Source organism: Parasteatoda tepidariorum, chromosome 2 (genome assembly GCF_043381705.1).
Source record: "Parasteatoda tepidariorum isolate YZ-2023 chromosome 2, CAS_Ptep_4.0, whole genome shotgun sequence".
Lineage (NCBI taxonomy): Eukaryota > Metazoa > Arthropoda > Arachnida > Araneae > Theridiidae > Parasteatoda > Parasteatoda tepidariorum.
This window is the reverse complement of record NC_092205.1, coordinates 47324380-47342993: the sequence shown is the minus strand read 5'-3', so window position 1 is coordinate 47342993 and position 18614 is coordinate 47324380. Positions and strand designations below refer to the sequence as shown.

The 18614-nt window shown below is 28.6% G+C and overlaps 1 protein-coding gene across 1 annotated transcript in view; it reads right to left on the bottom strand.

Annotated features, from left to right (window-relative positions):
* The window catches only part of LOC107446892 (major facilitator superfamily domain-containing protein 6-A), a 44286-nt gene extending 31840 nt beyond the window's left edge, over positions 1-12446 (bottom strand). Inside the window, exon 1 of the mRNA XM_016061672.3 lies at positions 12295-12446. The gene's annotated coding sequence lies outside the window, so the exon portion shown is untranslated. The remainder of the gene's footprint in view (positions 1-12294) is intronic.
* Between the last annotated feature and the right edge of the window lie 6168 nt (positions 12447-18614).

Below are 18614 nucleotides of genomic sequence, written 5' to 3'. Positions count from 1 at the left end.
AGAACGTATCCAATAAACGAGCAAAGCGAGCATCGAATTGCGAAAGCAGTTCCGGGGGTTGGGGAGCGCCAGCGAGCAGGGAGCGAAGCCTCCTAGTATAAAATAAACGTTAAGTCACATTCTTTCAACCAGGATCCGGCTTTTGTGAATTTGCGCAAATAGGGTCCGTTAATTGCAAAAAACATACAAGATTATGCTCAACTCGGTAAAATTATAATTAAAAAAAATTAAATTTTAAAAAATAAACAGCGATTGCTGCTACTATATTCGAGATACAACATACAAATATTTTGTATTTAGCCTATACTGCTGAAAGCAGAATATTCATTTTGGACGAATAAAGGAAGAAGCGTCTGCTGAATACAAAACTTAGTTCGTTTGCATCTGTCTTTCTCTCTCTCCCCCCCCCCCTTTCCTGGGAAGGGTTTATTCGATTAACAAAACAATAATGAAGATAAACAAATTTGTGAAGGGTCCGATTAAGAGATAATTTATTTTGTGAAGAGTTCGTTTTTAAATTAAAATATTTTGTTAAGGGTCCATTTTTATGAAAATATATTTTGTGTGATTTATTAAATATATTATACCAAATTTTTTCTAAACAGATCCCTGCTCTAGGAATCTCAGGGTCAAATATCCCACCTTTCCAACCCTTACAAAGATTCCAAACGAGTTACAGACAAATAATTTAAAGCAAATAAATATATATTAAGAATTTATATCAATACATGTAAAAAGTCAAGTTAGTTTCGGTTAAAATATTGGTTGTCGTAATGCTATAATAAACAATGATAATTTTTTCTCCGAAATGCAAAGGAGGAAAAATTATAGGTGGAAAAAAAAACATATGGCCCACGCAAATATTTGAAACATAAAAGAGCAGAACTTCGTCAGTTACAAAGGTACCGCAGCACAACCTGTTTACGTTGATTTAAACTAGCAGCCTGCCATTTATGATGAAGTTCGAAAATTCCAGGTGGAACCGACACATCCCACCTGGCGAAAAAAATTCATGGAAGAGTCGCAGCTTTTGGCGATTTATCTATTGCAATTCGATTTCTGATACACAACTTATTGCTATAAAAATTTATTCTTGTGATCTTAATAGCAGTAAAAAGTGCTTTTAACACATGAATGCAACTATAAATAAAAAATATTATACAAAATGCAGCAATTGTTCATATAGTTAAGATATTACAATTCTTTGAAAAAAAATTATAGAAATTGACAAATTATAAGTTTATCTAAAAATATATTGGAAAATGGAGCTATGTATATCTGAATAAAACAAACCTTAAAAATGAATAATTATATAAAAATTATTTATAAATTTTATGTTAATTGCCTATTAATAAATATATGAAAAAGGTTTTTTAATAAATTTTATTAATAATGTAGTCATTTGCATGAAAAATGAAGTAGTAAAAATTGTTCGCTGTAAATTTAGTATTAATTAGGGAAATTGATATTTTATCCAAATTTGCAAAGATTACAGCTATTTATTTATTTATTTATTTTTTTGCGCTTAAAGAACCTATATTAAAGATATATAAATTACTTTCATTTAACCGAGGCAATGTGAGGCTTTTTTTCACCCATAAGGTAAAGCTTGATTCTATAATTCAGAAACATGCAAATAAGTAGTTAATTAAAAAAAAATATTAAAAAACATTTTTCATTTATATATTAAAAGGTCATTATAATATAAAATATGTACTTCATTTTCATCATATAAATATTCATTGTTAACGTTTGTTTCATTCAGAAAAACATAACTCAATTTTCCAATATATTTTAGGTCAAATTTATCAGCATTTTTTTGAAATTATTATTTATTTAAAAACAAAATAAAGTACTAGCTCTTTAAAATGCTTTATTTTTCCCATTTTTGGCAGCAAAAATTGATTTTATTCCCACTCGGAGACGCAGCGAAAAATTGTTTTATAAGAGGAGGGGGTTAAAATCAAACCACTTAAAAGTAATCTTGAAACCACTTTACTACCGTTGATACAATTACAGCAGCAGCCAGTAAAAATCAACTTTTCTGCACAATTTGTTTAAAAACACTCTTTTTGATTTCCAACTTAGATTTCTCTTTTCGAAAAACTGCTGATTCTTTGTACTAACAACCAACCATAAACATGTAACGAACATGTTTCCTTTTATATTTTACGTTATAAACGTTTTGTTACTTAGCAAATAATAGGGGGGGGGGAGAAACAATAAGGTGTTTTATTTCGTACTAAGGATGAAGAATAAGCAAAATTTCCCCCTATTTAAAATAATACTCAAAGTTGATTATGTTAAAGATAAATAGAATTTAACTTTCATTGAATTAAAAAAAAATGTTTTTAAAACATCTTGTGAAAGATCTGTTAACATATATGAAAATAAACACTAACACAAATATTATAATATGGAAATTTAGTTGAATATTTTTTTGAAATTTTAAAAATCTACAGCGTTGTAATGATTCCCACCTTTTGACTACACTCTTGGTTGTTAATTTCAAAAATAAACACTTTGAAGACTTGTTTTTTCTGATTTTTTTCTCACAAAAAAGGGGCCTTATATTTTTCTCATATTCAAAGAGAATTCCTACATTTTTCTAATATTCAAGGCCTTATATTTTTCTCATATTCATATTCATTACAGGAAATTGCTGCCAACGATCTGTTGGTCTGAAAATATTAATTTTAGTTATTGAAAGTATCTATAAAATTGTGCATTCTGATTAATTAAAAAAAAGATTCTACACTTCTTTATTTGTAGACTTTCTAGTTATTCAATAATCATAAAATCTTTTACAAGATTCGAATATTACTAACAACTTTACACTGTTAAATATTCCGGATCAAATTACGGTATGAAGTACTGGTACTTTGGCTGCATCATCCATAATATTAATCTTTACCGTGAAATATTGTGCCGTAATTTTTACAGTAATATTTATTTAATTAAAGTGATTCGGTGATTTTATGGTAAAAATTAGAGCATTTAAGATCGTTTGTTTCATAACATGTTACAGTAAAAATAGATTTTACGGTAAAAAATGCCGGCACAGTGAGTCCGGTATATCTTACCGTAATATAACCCGTAACTTTTTACTGTGCATTCAATGATTTCCCCCTTCAATGTATCACTTGGAAAGAAAATTTCCAAAAAAATTAACAAAATAAAAGAAGTTTTTATTAATGTTCGATTTGTAACGATGTTTCTAGCGCTGTCTTGCGAACGATTCCTTTAGATTATGCCTCTCCCAAATCGCCTTGAACCAGAAGCTGCTGGTTTATAAGAATTCAACATTTCTTAATTCAGTGTTTATACCGTGACTTGCTAATTAATTGGTATAATTAAATTATGAGCATCATATTCAGAGACATTCGTGACTGCCAGTTACCCAAGGACATTTACTCTAACGAGGTTAATATAGAAGATTCGAACTATCTTGACCGAATAATTATTAATTCAATAAAAGCGTTTAAGGTTAAATTACTATGATTTCTCCAGCGAAAGCGAAAGTTGTTGCTGAAAATTCAAATAATAAGACCGAAAGTTTATTTAGTTATTAGTTTTATAGTTTATTACGACACGAAATGCACTATTAATACGAACTGCTAATGGAATAAATACTTCTAGATGTACCCAGCAGGGTTATATTAATTAATTTAAGTTCAAATGGATTTAAACGCAAAACGAGAAAATATGGAGTAACACTAATGCTAAACTCACGAATGCAAGAATTAAAAAATGATGACCTTTAATGAACTTTTGCCAAGAAAAATATTTATAAATTAGATTTCTATTAAGATGTCAGTGTATTTAAAAGAGAAATAAAGTAGTTAAATAAACTATAATCGAAATTTTTTTATTATTTAATTGTCATAAATTTGTATCAATCTACCTTCAACTTCCATGAAACAGAACTGCCTATATTAAACTAACGATACATAATTTGAAATTTTAATTTAAATTTTCTATTTAGTATTTGTTTTTCATTATGTTTTCATAAGAATTTTAAGATTGTTTCTGGATGGCAAAGCTTCTCCAATTACATAATTGTAATTGAGTTCCATAATTTTAATTTATTTCTACATGTTTCCTAACTTTGTTGATTAATTGTTCAATACACTGTAAAATATTCCAGATCAAATTACAGTAAAAAATATTGGCTTCCTGGATTCAAAAAATTCATTTTATTGTAAAATCCATTTTTACCGTAAAATTTTATACCATAATTTTCACAGTAATATTTATTTAATTACAGTGCTTCAGTAATTTTACAGCATATAATTCGGCAAAAATTAAGGTATATCAGATTTTTTGTGCCATGAAATTTAACGGTAAAAAAGAGATTTTATGATAGGAAGATCCAGCACCCTGAATGCCGATTTTTTTTTTACCGTTAATTGATCCGGAATTTTTTACAGTGTATGACAGATTGATTCAGAAAAACATGTTTCGATTGAATAAAAATTTGTTTATTCCTCACAATCGTTACATTGACGAATGAATAAACAATGATATGAATATCTTGCAATACCAGCATCACATCAAACCTTAAATATAAAAGACGATTATGTAATTATTCTCTTGATTTTTAAAACAGCTTCATTACAACCTTATTAAAGAGATTAAAGGAAAATTAAAGAGATTAAATTTTCCCCTTCCAAGAGCAAGAAAATTACTTTTTACCATAAGGGAAATAAATTAATTAATATGAAATATTTATTAAAATGTCCAGAAAATTAAACATTTGACACAAATGATCGTTTAAATTCTATTTAGAACGAAATAAAACTCTGTGGTTTGCTTTCCAAAAGTAACTTGTTTAGAAAGTTCAAACTGATGATGATGATGATACGAAATGCTTTTAAAAAATACTAAATAAATATTCTCCTTTTCCTAAAAGAGGAGAAAGTTCCAAAGGAAATGAGCTAGCAAGGACACATAAATCAAAATATAAGCATATCCTCAATTCGCATATGAAGAGAATCTTGTGAAAATAAATGATTCCGAAGTCACGTCTGGATATCCTACTTTTCTGAGCTCTTTCTATAAATTATTATTCCCCCACTTTTCTCCATGACTCACACCCCTTTTTGCATGAGCAATAGCTTCCCTTTTTTCCTGTAGGACACCCCTACTTATTGACTGCACAAACTACACTCCTTATTATTGACCATAGAAGCGAGATGAAAAACATCTTCTATAGTTTGATGGACACAATAAAGATCAGCGACCTGACAAAAAAGATCTGTTTGTTGCGACTCAATAACTACGTCAAATCAATTGAAGTAGAGAAAAACGTTCCTTCCTTCATCAATAATTCCTCACATTTTTTGAATTTCTGTTAAGAAAATTTACCAAAATGCTTTCATAGTGGTAACAATCATGGTAAAAGAAGACTTCTGTTACAACTTTTTACCTTCAACAATATATTCCGTCTGTATTCATAAGTTTTAATATAAATTTTGCAATAAATATGGATTGTCTGCAGTTTGGCCAATTACACAGAGAAGATTTTCAGCTATAAATGTTGACATTTATTATGAATTATGAGTATTATATTAAAATTTAGTACTAAAATTAAAATCAAAATTAAAAAACGTTCCTTCCTTCATCAATAATTCCTCACATTTTTTGAATTTCTGTGAAGAAAATTTGCAAAAATGCTTTGATTTTGGTAACAATCATGGTAAAAGAAAACTTCTGTTACAACTTTTTACCTTCAACAATGTATTCCGTCTGTATTCATAAATTTTAATATAAATTTGGCAATAAATTTGGACTGTCTGCAGTTTGGCCAACTACACAGAGAAGATTTTCAGCTATAAATGTTCGACATTTGCTATGAATTATGAGTATTATATTAAAATTTAGTACTAAAATTAAAATCAGCATCAAAGTATCAGTTTTAAATTTAAAATCGGGTATTAAAGTATCAGTTTTAAAATTGAAATCAGTATTAGGTATCAGTTTAAAAATTAAAACCAGTATTTAAATATTAGTTTTAAAATTAAAATCAGTATTAATATATCAGTTTTAAAATTAAAAAGGAAATGAAAGTATCAATTTTAAAATTAAAATCGGTATTAAAGCATCAGTTGTGAAATTAAAATCAGTATTAATATGTCAGCCTTAAAATTAAAATCAGTATTAAAGCATCAGTTGTGAAATTAAAATCAGTATTAATATGTCAGCCTTAAAATTAAAGTCAGTATTAAAGCATCAGTACAAAATTAAAATCAGTATTAAACTATCAGTTTTAAAACTGAACAAAATTGAAATGCATCAATTGAGTATGCATTAGTATTGAAATGTATTGAAATTAAAATCAGTATTGAAGAATAAGTATTTAAACGGAACAAACTTGAAATGTATCAATGGAGTATGTATGAGTAATAAAATGCGTCAGTTAAATAATTGAAATTGAAAATATCAGCATTAAAATTAAACAGAGTTAGATGAATTAAACGTTAGTTAATGCTACTAAAATGAGTTAAATCAAAGGACTCGTATTACAGTAACCAAGTTCAGGCAAGTAGCCAATCAAATACCATATCTCGTAAGTTATTTTACTCACATTTAAAACTATAAGAAAACAATTAAAAAGTTATTTTATCATGAAAACAGACTTCTTAGAATACACATTTATACCTAATGTTTTTGTTTTTTATTCTATTTTATTCTGCCTCGTTTTATACCCAACGGCTCTTTCTCGCATTCTATTCACTTCGAAGATACTCATTTATCTGTCCCTTCTTCAAAAATTCTAAATATTACGACAACATCAGTCTGTTAAATGAATGAAGTCTTGATTGATAGATGAAATAAAGGATATTCAAAAATATGAATACCAGATGAGTAGGCTTATCAAATTAATCTTACTTCGCAGGGTCAACGTTATTTCTTTCGATTGGCAGGTATAATTTTGAGATAGCGAGTTTTTTAATTTGCTTAAAATCCACAGTGTTGCCACATACAGAAAAAAAAATCAATAAAAGGGTGTATAAAATATTTTAGCTGGTGATTTAATAACATTATCATTGTTCTAAATCAGTTTCATGACCCGTGGATCTATTTTAAAATTAATATTAAAAAAAATTTGATGTTATTTGCTGTATTTTAGTATTTGTTACACTTATTAACATTTAACAATAAAAAATAACATGTAATTGAAAAAACTGCTTAATTGAGCACAGGGCACAGTGCATTATGCAAGTACAATTTGTTAAGTTAACGATAAATAAATTTGTGAATGCTTTCATTTTGTTCAATTACCAACCAAAATTTATACTTAAGTCTATTATTTCAGTAAATGAGTATAATAATTCAAGTATAATAATTATGCATTTTGTGATAAAAGCATGAAGTTTGTACCATTATTGATACGTTATATTGACTTAGTTTTAAAATATTTGGACACTTTATAATTATTATCAAATGTATAAAGCTTTAATAAACAATAATTAATAATAACGGGTACACTAACTTTCAATCGCTCTCCCACATAAATCACTGAAACATTATTTTTCAGATTGCGACGCACCCCCCCCCCNCATTATTTTTCAGATTGCGACCCCCCCCCCCCCCCTACATATTCTCAAAGTCTAAAATTATTGTCAACAACAACAAAAAAAAAGATAAAAATTTCTGTTTATACAAAGAAAGTATGTTTTTATGTTTCATTTTGTACCTTAGAATATTATCTATACTAATTAATTACGATATTTAAGGCTAAACTGTAAAAAATTCTGGATCAAATAACGGTAAAAAAAATTATAGCTCTCTGAGTGCCGGTACTTTTGACCGTAAAATCCATTTTAACTGTTAAGAAACAAAAAATTTGATATACCGTAATTTTTACAGTAACGATAACCGTAAAACCATCTGAACTACTCTAACTGAATATTACTGTGAAAATCATGGTGTTATATTTTACGGTAAAAATGAATTTTACTGATAATACAACCAAAATAACGGTACTTAATACCGCAATTTGATCCGGAATTTCTTACAGTGGAAGAACTTTGTAGAAACTCGCAAAATCCAGCAATTTCTATTGGATTTCTATTCAGCAATGTATACGTTTCGTATAAAGTATAGAAATTGATAATTGTAGAAAATTGAAGTTTATTTTACTCTATTAATTTTTGGATTTACGTTTTTAAAAACTGTCAATTTAAACTGAGATATGCATTTAATTTTCGTAAAATAGTTTAAAATTTATAAAAACGAACAAGCTGTTGCTTACAAATTACAATCACTACTATCACGAAAATATATCTAGAATAACGAAACTAATCTAAAATAACGAAACTAACGATTTTAACTATATCTAAAGCAACGAAATAAACAGAAAGAGAGATATTTTTAACTCCTTTGTTGATGGCATTTCGCATGAGAAAATCTAAATTGATTAATTCATAACCAGGAGAAAGAAAAAGTATAAAAATGCTCGGATATGTCCCTATAAAATAGTCATAACATTAACTAAAACCACAGAAGGAATCGCATAAAATTGTATTGCTTTGAAAAATAGACAATGAAATAATATAATCATTGACTAAACCTAATTATCTAGCATCCAAAAAACATCACCAATCATAACTCAATGTATTTCGATTATTAGTTATTCTGCAGACCAAACAGACAAAATAAGTAAAAAATTTATATTATCAAAGAATACGATGAGCAAACCCATAAGGAAAACAATTGCAGAAACAGCAAGTTCCGTTAATCTTGAAGTCAAGGACCGTTGTAGGAAAAATATCATTGAACAATACAATGTTGCTGTATGTGATAACATAGCTTGTTATCATATTACACGATGATATATTGCTGTATATGATGTTAATTAAATTTTATCTATTTATATTATATCAGAATCATAATAAAACAAAAACTATTCCCTTAGGAAACACTTAGAAATTAACTTTTAATACACTATCTCATTTCCACTATTGTTATTCTAGAGAACTTGCTCCCCTTGATTTAAGGCGATCTTGAACTTAATTATACCCCTTAACGACAGCTTTAACCGTTGATAATAGCTTTTAAGATAATGTAGCGGTAGCTTTTATGACATCATTTTTAAATAATGCCATAGCTATAAATTTTTATGCAAAATTTACTGCTTAAATTTTGCTGCACTTTTACCGGCGGGAATTATTTTGCTGCATCGTTTTGCATTAAAGGTATACAGGGCAAAATTTTTAAAAAAAATCACTTAAATAATATTTGATCTAGTGACCAGATTGTCACGTTCTAATATACAACCTTAAGGCTACATTGTAAAACATTCATAATCAAATTACGGTAAAAAGTACCGGCATTCAGGTGCGAGTGCTTTTTACCGTTTAATTCATTTTTATCAAAACATGTTACGGAAAAAAATTAGATATATCTTAATTTTTACAGAATTATTTGCTGTAAAATCACTGAATCACTCTAATTTAAATATTACTGTAAAAATTGCGGCAATTTGTTTTTATGGTAAAAATGGATATTGCGCTAAAATGAATTTTAGAGATCACACACCCAAAGTGCCGGTACTTTGTTTCGCAATTTGATCTAGAGTGTTTTACAGTATACGTCAGCTCAACTTATATATGTTGCCGGTAAAGCTCAAACACCGATAATATGCTTACCTAGCTAATCTGCAGGTAGGCGAGATCCGTTAAAGTGCCGAATCAAGGGTTTTTCATATTTAACGCAAGTTGTTGGCCCGTTAACTGTTTCCGTGTCGTGAAAATTCAAAAGTTTCTTTCTTTCTGTCAACTAATGTGTAGATTGTGTGATTTATTTATTAATTATCCCTTAGATATTAAAAAATACTGATTAAATAATTATGTTAATTTCCTTAGTTACATTATTTTAAACAGTTTGATTCGTTGCATAATGGTTTTAAAGTGATTGATGATTGAATCTATCAGCAAAGGTGTTGATTGTTTGATAGTATTAACGGTAGTAACTTGATTTTTTAGTTAGCAAAAAATAAATAAATAACATATTAATATAAACGTACAGAAACGTTGTTTCAGCAAACATCTTAGTTTCACTTTAACGAATGCCTAATGCGCAAATTATCTATGCACTTAGCAGATTATCTATCTATAAGTAGTTTGAGAAATGAAAAAAAATTTTATCACTTAAACGAATCACCCTAGTTAATCTATCTGTAAAAGATTTCAACATTTTAACCCTAAAATATATGCTAATTCAGCTGTTCCCAAACAGTGTTCCGCGTAACCCTGGGGTTCAGTGGAAGGTTCGCAAGGTTTCCTAGAGTTTAAAATCATTAACGATTTTTGAAAATTTTAATTAGATTTATATTAAAACAATAAACCATAACTTCTTTGATAGTTTCTCCATTTTGATATTATTTAATTAAAATACTTCTTTAAAAAAAAGATAAGTGGCATAATTTGTAAAAAACCGCATTAGTATTTTTCGTCGAACTCAAAACAAACAGACCGAATTCAAGAATAACGAATTATGTATGTTTCTCTGTTCACTATTCTCAATGTCTATTAGAGTTCTTTGTCAAAAACTATAATACAGCTTATTTTATTCATTTTTAGCGAATGTATGCACTAAAACATATTCAGAGAACTAGACTAAATACCACCCCATTCCTGCGAATGCAACTGTTTAAAATAAAACCTATTACTTTAAGAACGATTATTGAAAAAAAAATTCAGTCTTCACTTTAAATATAATTGATCTGTGGTAGCTCAGGGGTAGAACGCCCGCCTTCCAATAAGGTGAAACGGGCTCGAATCCCAGCGATGGCTGGTAGATACGAATTTCACCACCCTGCTCGCACGGACCACAGAGCTGACGTAAAAATATCCTAAGAGATGGACGAATCATTAGGTCCCCTTGCCGTCAAGCTAACTGTGGAAGGTTTTCATGATTTTCCTCTATGTAACACAAATGCGCGCTAGTTCTATCGAGACCTCCACGGAGGCAAATTCCTCCCTATGCTTGATCCAGGAGTTCCCTTATCTTCTGGATTGGGCTCAAAATTACAAGACTACGAAGTTGAACTTTAGTAGTCGAAAACCCGAAAAATGGGTCGGTTGTTCAACGACAGTTGTAAAATAAAATATTATAAAAATAATTATCAGCCTTTATTTGTTTAACATGTTTATGGCTGCTTATAAATTTTATTTATGTATTTTATTTATGTATTTGGGGTTCCGTCAAAAGATGCTCGGACACTTCGGGTGCTGCAAAAAATTGGGTACCGCTATGCTAAATCTTGATCCTCAAAACATAGAGGGGGTTATTCTTATGCTAATTATTGATCCTAAAAATATAGAGGCATTCTAAAAAATATAGTTCTAATAGTTTATATGACATTTTTAACTATCAAATACTATTCAAAGAAATGTAAAATTATTATTAGCCTGCAAATTGTGTAAAATTTTAAAATTTACATTTGATTTCTTCAGAAAATTCTTTTTAAGAAAACAAAAATAAAGAATGTATCAAAGGAATTTTCCACAAAATCATTGTTTTCACGTGTATAATCAGGGTAAAAAAAGGAAAAAAAACGGAATCGGGGGGAGAAAAAATAAATTCTGTATAAATTAATTAAAAAATTAAACGCCGATAATTTGTTGTAAGGCATTTGATGACCAAAACTCTTAAAAACTTAATTCATTGAGGCGCATCAAAAGCTACTAGCAAGAGACGTCAAGGTTATTTACATAATTGTTTAAATGCTATCTTTTATGGGATATTTTTAGTATGAGTTTTGATATATTTTTTGTGCCTCAACACTGAGAAAAGTTCTTGTTTATAGAACCGAAACTATAGTATGTCCATTTGTGTGCCCTTTTTGTTTTATTATTATGCGCTACACTAAAAAAGAATCTTGTTTATAGAACCGAAACTGTACACACTATGTCCATTTTTAGGCCATTATTTGTGATTTATTTAGGCTGCTTTGTTTTATCCAAGGCCAAAAAGAATATCTCTTTAATAGAACAATTAAAAATGCACAAAAGTACAGTTCTATATAGAACAACAACACAAAAGTATAGCACATAGTATGTAACACAAAAGTTTATCTCTAAGATATCTTCAATAGAGCAAATATTGTGTTTTAGAAAAACTCATTTTATTTGCTTATTAATATAATTTCTTATTAACTTAATTAATCCATTTGTTTATTTATTCAACAAAACACACAATAAGAAACTTTAAAAAAATACAGCTACACTAAATTGCTATACTTCAGAATGCAATTAACATTGCAACGAAGAGAAAAAGAATAATTACCTTTGTTAACTTATATCAGAATCTTTCCATAATCCACAAGCATGAAGTAATATTCCACGCGACACATAAAAAAAAAAGGAAAGTAAATTGAAGATGCACAACAACCATGCACTCGCACGCAACACTTGATTCTGATTGAAACTATAACTTTTGGCGGCAAAAAGATTTTCTTTTCCGTTTTTGCGGCAACCCTCTTTCGCTGGACGTCTCGATGGGGAAACTTTCGCAATGACCGTTGAATTATTACACTCAATTCGGTTCATAATATTACCGAATGAGAATCATATATATTTATAGTATGCGTGTAATTAAATATGGATTCATTATCAGATGTATGCGTGCTTATGCTATATAAAGTTCCTATGAGATCTGAAATTGTTTTTGAGTTCAAATTATTTTCCCTTTCTGAAAATGTCTTTTTAGCATAAAAACTGACCGCGATATTTTTCTGAACATAATGGTAATACTCCTAATTTCTAATCCATAATTGATATCGATATTTATTATTAATATGTTGTTATATATATTTTTACATGTATATAAGTAAATATGGATATATTTTAAAAATACTCATGCTTATGATATGATATAACAGAAATAAAATTCCTATCCAAAAGATATTAATCGCAAATTGTTTTTGAATTCAAATTATTTTCCCTTTCTAAAAATGTCTTTTTAGCATTCTATCATAAAAACTGACAGCGGTATTTTTCTAAACATAATGGTAATAACCCAACTTTTCAATCCCATTTGATGTCGATATTTATTATTAATATTTTGTAATATATATACTTTTACAGGTATATTAGTAAATATGGATACATTTTAAAAATACTCATGCTTGTGATATGATATTACAGAAATAAAATTCCTATCTATAAGATATTAATCTCAAATTGTTTTTGAATTCAAATTTATTTCACTGTCTAAAAAATGTACATTTAGCTTTTAATGTTAAAAATGGACAGTTTTCTAAACATAATGGAAACACCATTTCTATCTAATTCCTGTTTAGTATCGACATTTATTATTAATATTTTGTAATATATTTTTAGGTATCTAAGTAAATAAGGATACATTTTAAAAATACACTTGCTAATGTGTATATAACAGAAATAAAATTCCTAAATATAAGATATTAATCTGAAAATGATTTTGAATTCAATGTCTAAATGATGTATTTTTAGCTTCCTGAGTAAAAAATGGACAGAGGTATTTTTATAAACATAATGAAAACATCCTAATTCTTACAACCACTATTTGATATTGACATTTATTATAATAATTATTTTGCAATATACTTTCTTACATTAGTATACAAATAAGGATACATTTTGAAAATGTGCATGCTCAATTGCTTATGATATGTTATAATAGAAATAAAATTCCTAAATATAAGATATTAATCTGAAATTGTTTTTGAATTCAAATTATTTTCAACTTCTAAAAGATGTATTGTTGAAAATATTGTTGAAATAAATAATTAGACTGAAATATAGAGGGCGGAACACAATTATTTATTAAAGCATAAAGTATGACCAAAAAAAAAGTGAAAAGTATATCGTATTTTTCTGTTCCTTTAAAAGTAAGGAACAGTCTGTGCATGTCTATGCGAACCTACTATTCTTGGTTTTCAGCATCCCCCCTCCCCACCATGTTCTATCTCCAAGGTAATGACCAGTTGCAGATGATGCGACAAGATCTTGTCCCCCTCACTTCAAATGGACAGTTCTCACAACTCCATCTCGCCCAGGTATTAGTTTGAGAACATGAGTCTTTTTCCATATTTGGCGAGGACGAAGCTCTTCCTGGAGAAGTACTACATCTCTCTCTTTTACCTTGGATAGCTTTCTGTGCTTCTAACTTCATGATAGCTTTTCAGATCTAACCAATATTCTTTTGACCATCTATTCCAAAAGGTGATACTAGTTTACCTTATTGTTGGTTGGAAACGAAATTAGTTTTTGACCTACGAGGAAATGTGATGGTGCCAAGGCTTCAATTCGATCATCAATTCCGTATTCGTGCGTTAATGGTCGACTGTAAATGGCCGCTTCAATTTCTACCAGAATTGTGATCAAATTTTCTTCTTCCAAATGTGATTGTCCTATGGTTTTGTACAAACATCTTTTCAAAGTTCCAACCATTCTCACCCACCAATGAAACTGAAGTGTAGAAGACGGAACACAAGTATTTATTAAAACATAAAGTATGACAGCAAAAAAAGAGAGAAAAGAATAACGTATTTTTCGGTTGTTTTAAAAGTAAAGAGCAGTTAGTGCATGTTTATGCGAACCTACGAACGATACTATTCTTGAATCTCAACAGTTTATGAAGATTTTCTTTTAAAAAAAAATTATTTCCACGGCCTGGTTTTGCAAATTATTATCTACTCACAAATTCTTTTGTTTTAGTATTGATACATTATTTACAACCCAACTGCACCTATCTTTAATAATGTAAAACTTAATGTCGCTCTTTATAAAATATAATTTTTTATAAAATAAATTAGTGTTATTTTTCATACCATTGTTCTGATTTTTATAAACTGAATGGAAACAATAAAATAAAACGATGCTATTCCTGGGAGAAAATGACATTGAGTTTGATATAGTGCATCTTATTATGCACCACCATATTAACCAAATCAGAAACTATTTTTTCACAGGAGATATAAATAGGACAAATATAGTGATTTAATTATTTTGGTTTCTTATCTCTATCTGTAATAAATGTTAATTAAAAGATTAAAAATTCTTAATCACCTTCGTGAATTATTATGAATGATAATTATTGTGAATTAATGGATTATTAAGTTTAGAAAAACGTTCTTTTTACATCAATTTACTATTACGAAAAAATATTTTTTTAGGCAACAATCTATTCAATGCATTATTTTTCACACTTTAAATTTCAAATTTTTTATTTTAAAAAGTTATATTTTAATGACTATGAAAATGAAGGGACTGTTTGAAAAGGAAAATTATTTGAAAATCATATTTTCACAAACTTTTTCGGTACTTAAAATAAAAAAATTTTCTGTGCTGAATTTTTTATGTCAACATTCAGCCTTCGAATTTGTTTAGTACGATTGATATTTGGTAAATAAACTCATTTTCTTGCGTTTTGAAAACTACTACTTTTTTTATGTTATTTCATGAAACTGTTTTCATGCGGTTGCTTGAAATAAAACTCACGTCACTCACTTTTAACATTAAATTCAAAGTAGGACAACGTAATGCAGGTGTGACGCACAAAAGTGTGTCTTCCTATGATTTATGCTACACTTCCGTTTGTTGACACAGCAGTGTCGTAGACACCAATATTGTATTTACATTCATTTTCGATTCCGTTTTTCTGAAAAATGTATTGAATTCTAGGCCAAATCATGAAGACTGTTTTTTATAACATTTTATGACATGTTCAATCGTGTTCACATCTATATTTTGTGGATTTGTTTTCTACATCAGGAAACTTTTTTTTAGTTTTATTAGTTTCTGTCTTGTCGAGTGACTAGATAAAGTGACTAACTCTTACAAAACTGTAAACAACAAGGAATACAGTAGAAAGCAAGAGAAAAAAGTATCAAGCACTCTGCAGGGAGCAACAGATTTTGGTAAAATTACCGTACTGCACGGTATTGACAATTCTGATAGAAAAAAAAACATAATTCTGGTTATGAAAAATAATAAATACGGTATTCAAAGTTTTGATTTCATAATTTTTCCGTTCTTTCGGTAATGGTTTACTGGAAATTCTTGTCTTCAAAATTATAATTCTTATTATCACACATTTATTAAAAAATACAAAACTGAAAAATTAAATTTAACCAAATAAAAGGTTTTTATGTCATGCGTTAAAGTATCATGATAAAATTATCCAAATTTGACCATATTCACCAAATTTTACACATATCATGAAACCATATTTTATTTTTATTGCACCAAAATCATTACAGGAATAGTTCACTGCGTAGTGGAAAATGCTAAGCAAGCAAAATTGAAAACTCACAAAAAACCTTTATTACGCAAGAAATAAAACAACTTGAATAAAACATGACATAACCTTCTGAAAAACATTATCACCGAAAGTATTCTCTACACTCCACAACACAAATATAGTCCATACACTCAATACAAATCTAAGCTCTATCCCATGAATATCTAATTTTATATAAACAAACATACATCTAATATCCAATCAAAAACACTTGCATAATGAGGGTAAAAACTACACTATTTATTTCAAAACGTCCGAAATAAATTTAAAAATAACGAAATAAACAGTCTACAGAAAAAAATGAAAAAACACATTTTTTCTCAGAGCATAGAAACTTAAGGCTGTTTTTCGAAAGCTCCATCGTACTATGTAATGATGCTTTTCTGCGAATAATATGCTGTTTTTTATAACTGTTTCGAGTTTGCAACTGTTACTCATAACTGTTAGGTCAAGTTTAGCCCATCTAAAGCCATCGCTGTCAACGCTTATTGTGAAAATGGCGCAAAACGTGAATATGGAGAAAAGCCATAGTTTTGTGAAAATGAAAAGAGTTTGCGGTCTAATTTTTTAATATTTAAAAACTTATTCCAATGCTGCATTACCTGGGCTTATAAAAATTTGCAAAAACTGAGAATACAACAGTTATTTTGATAATTTTCATCTAGGGGAAAAAATATCGCTAAAAAGTCGATTTTAAAAAGAGTTTAATAATATTTCAAATATTAAGTTATTTGTCTGTTCTAAAGCCCAGATAATTCTTCATGGCAAGATTGAGTATTTAGTTTAAAATTAGGACATTGTTTCAAGTGTAAGGCACTTAAAATATGGCTTTTTTATTTACCTTGGCGACAGAGCTTCGATAAACAGCGTTAAACTTTCTATTCTAAATCATTTTCATTCCCCCCCCTCTTTCGAATTAGCGATAACTGATTGGCCATTCTTCTTTCTCGAACCAAGTTCCTTCAAATTTGTTGTTTGGCAATCATTAGCAAAGCGCTTCGGTAGAAATTAACTGAGCTTCTTGATGTTCCTTAAAAAACCAGAAAGGCGGTACATTTTATAATCTTGAAGTTTTAACCACAATTTTATTCACAGTGTTCTAATGTGCTTTGAGTTTTCTATCAGAGTAATTTTTTTTATAATGCTTCATAAATCTAAAATATATATCCTTCATTATTTAATAAATATTTTTCGGAAACTAAGTTATTTTTAAGTGATTAAGTTCATAGGTATTATGTTCTTCTTCTAGCACTTAGTGTGGCAATCCAATTTCCAAAATCAAAAATGTAACAAAAATGTAAAAATGTAACAAAATTTTATTAACATTTAAAACAAAACAACTCATCTTCAAATAGAAAAAAGGCGTTGCATTTTTAATAAAATTGTTCATAAAAAATGTTTCTTAAAAGTTGAGATCTTTCTGGTATGAAATATCAACACAAAGAAACAAAAGTATGGTTAAAGCTACCAGAATATGTTAGAATTTAACCTGCTTCTGGCTTTACGGGCACACGAAAAAGATAAGGGCTTTGGTAATGATTTTGTTAAAATTAACAATAAAATATAGTTATTGTTAATTTCTTTTCCATTTTTGAATAAATCAGCTCCTTCTTTTTCTGATTTGATAGAATTCAATTCCTATCCTATCAATTCCTATTCCTATCAATTCCTATCTTCCTATAAAATTCCAATCAATTCCTATCATATAATACGTGAGAAAATTTAGTAAATGAGGCAATTATATATTAGCACGAAATAAAAACCAATTATTCGGTTATTTTAGTTCTCAGTTTTGTATTGTTTGCTAAATGTGTGGTGTTACGAACTATAATTTTGATAACCAGAATTTCCGGTAAACTGTTACCATATGAATAAAAAAATTATCAAATGAATGGTATAAATACCGTATATTTTGGCTTCAATAATCAGAATTATGTTTGTTTGTTTTTTAAACAGAAAAGTCATTACTTTAAAATATAGTAATTTTACTAGGATTTTTCTTCCGTGATCAGTTTTAACTTTATTTAGAGCTTCAAGCATCAGCTAAGTATTATAAAGTATTCTGAAACAACAGAAAAGGTTTTTGAATTTCAAAACCTTAAGTATTAGCACACTCCAAACTAAAAGAAAAGGTTACCTATTGCAAACGAATCTCATTTTTTTTTTAATTTGGTGAACTGTTCGTAGAAATAATATTATAAAAGACAGCCGAAGTCTTTCAGTTACGCCCAGTCCCCTAGGTATTATTATTTATTTTTATTTCGTTGGCGCTGAGTGGCTGTTTTTTAGTGCCAATGGTTGCACCATTTTCTTTTGTAGAG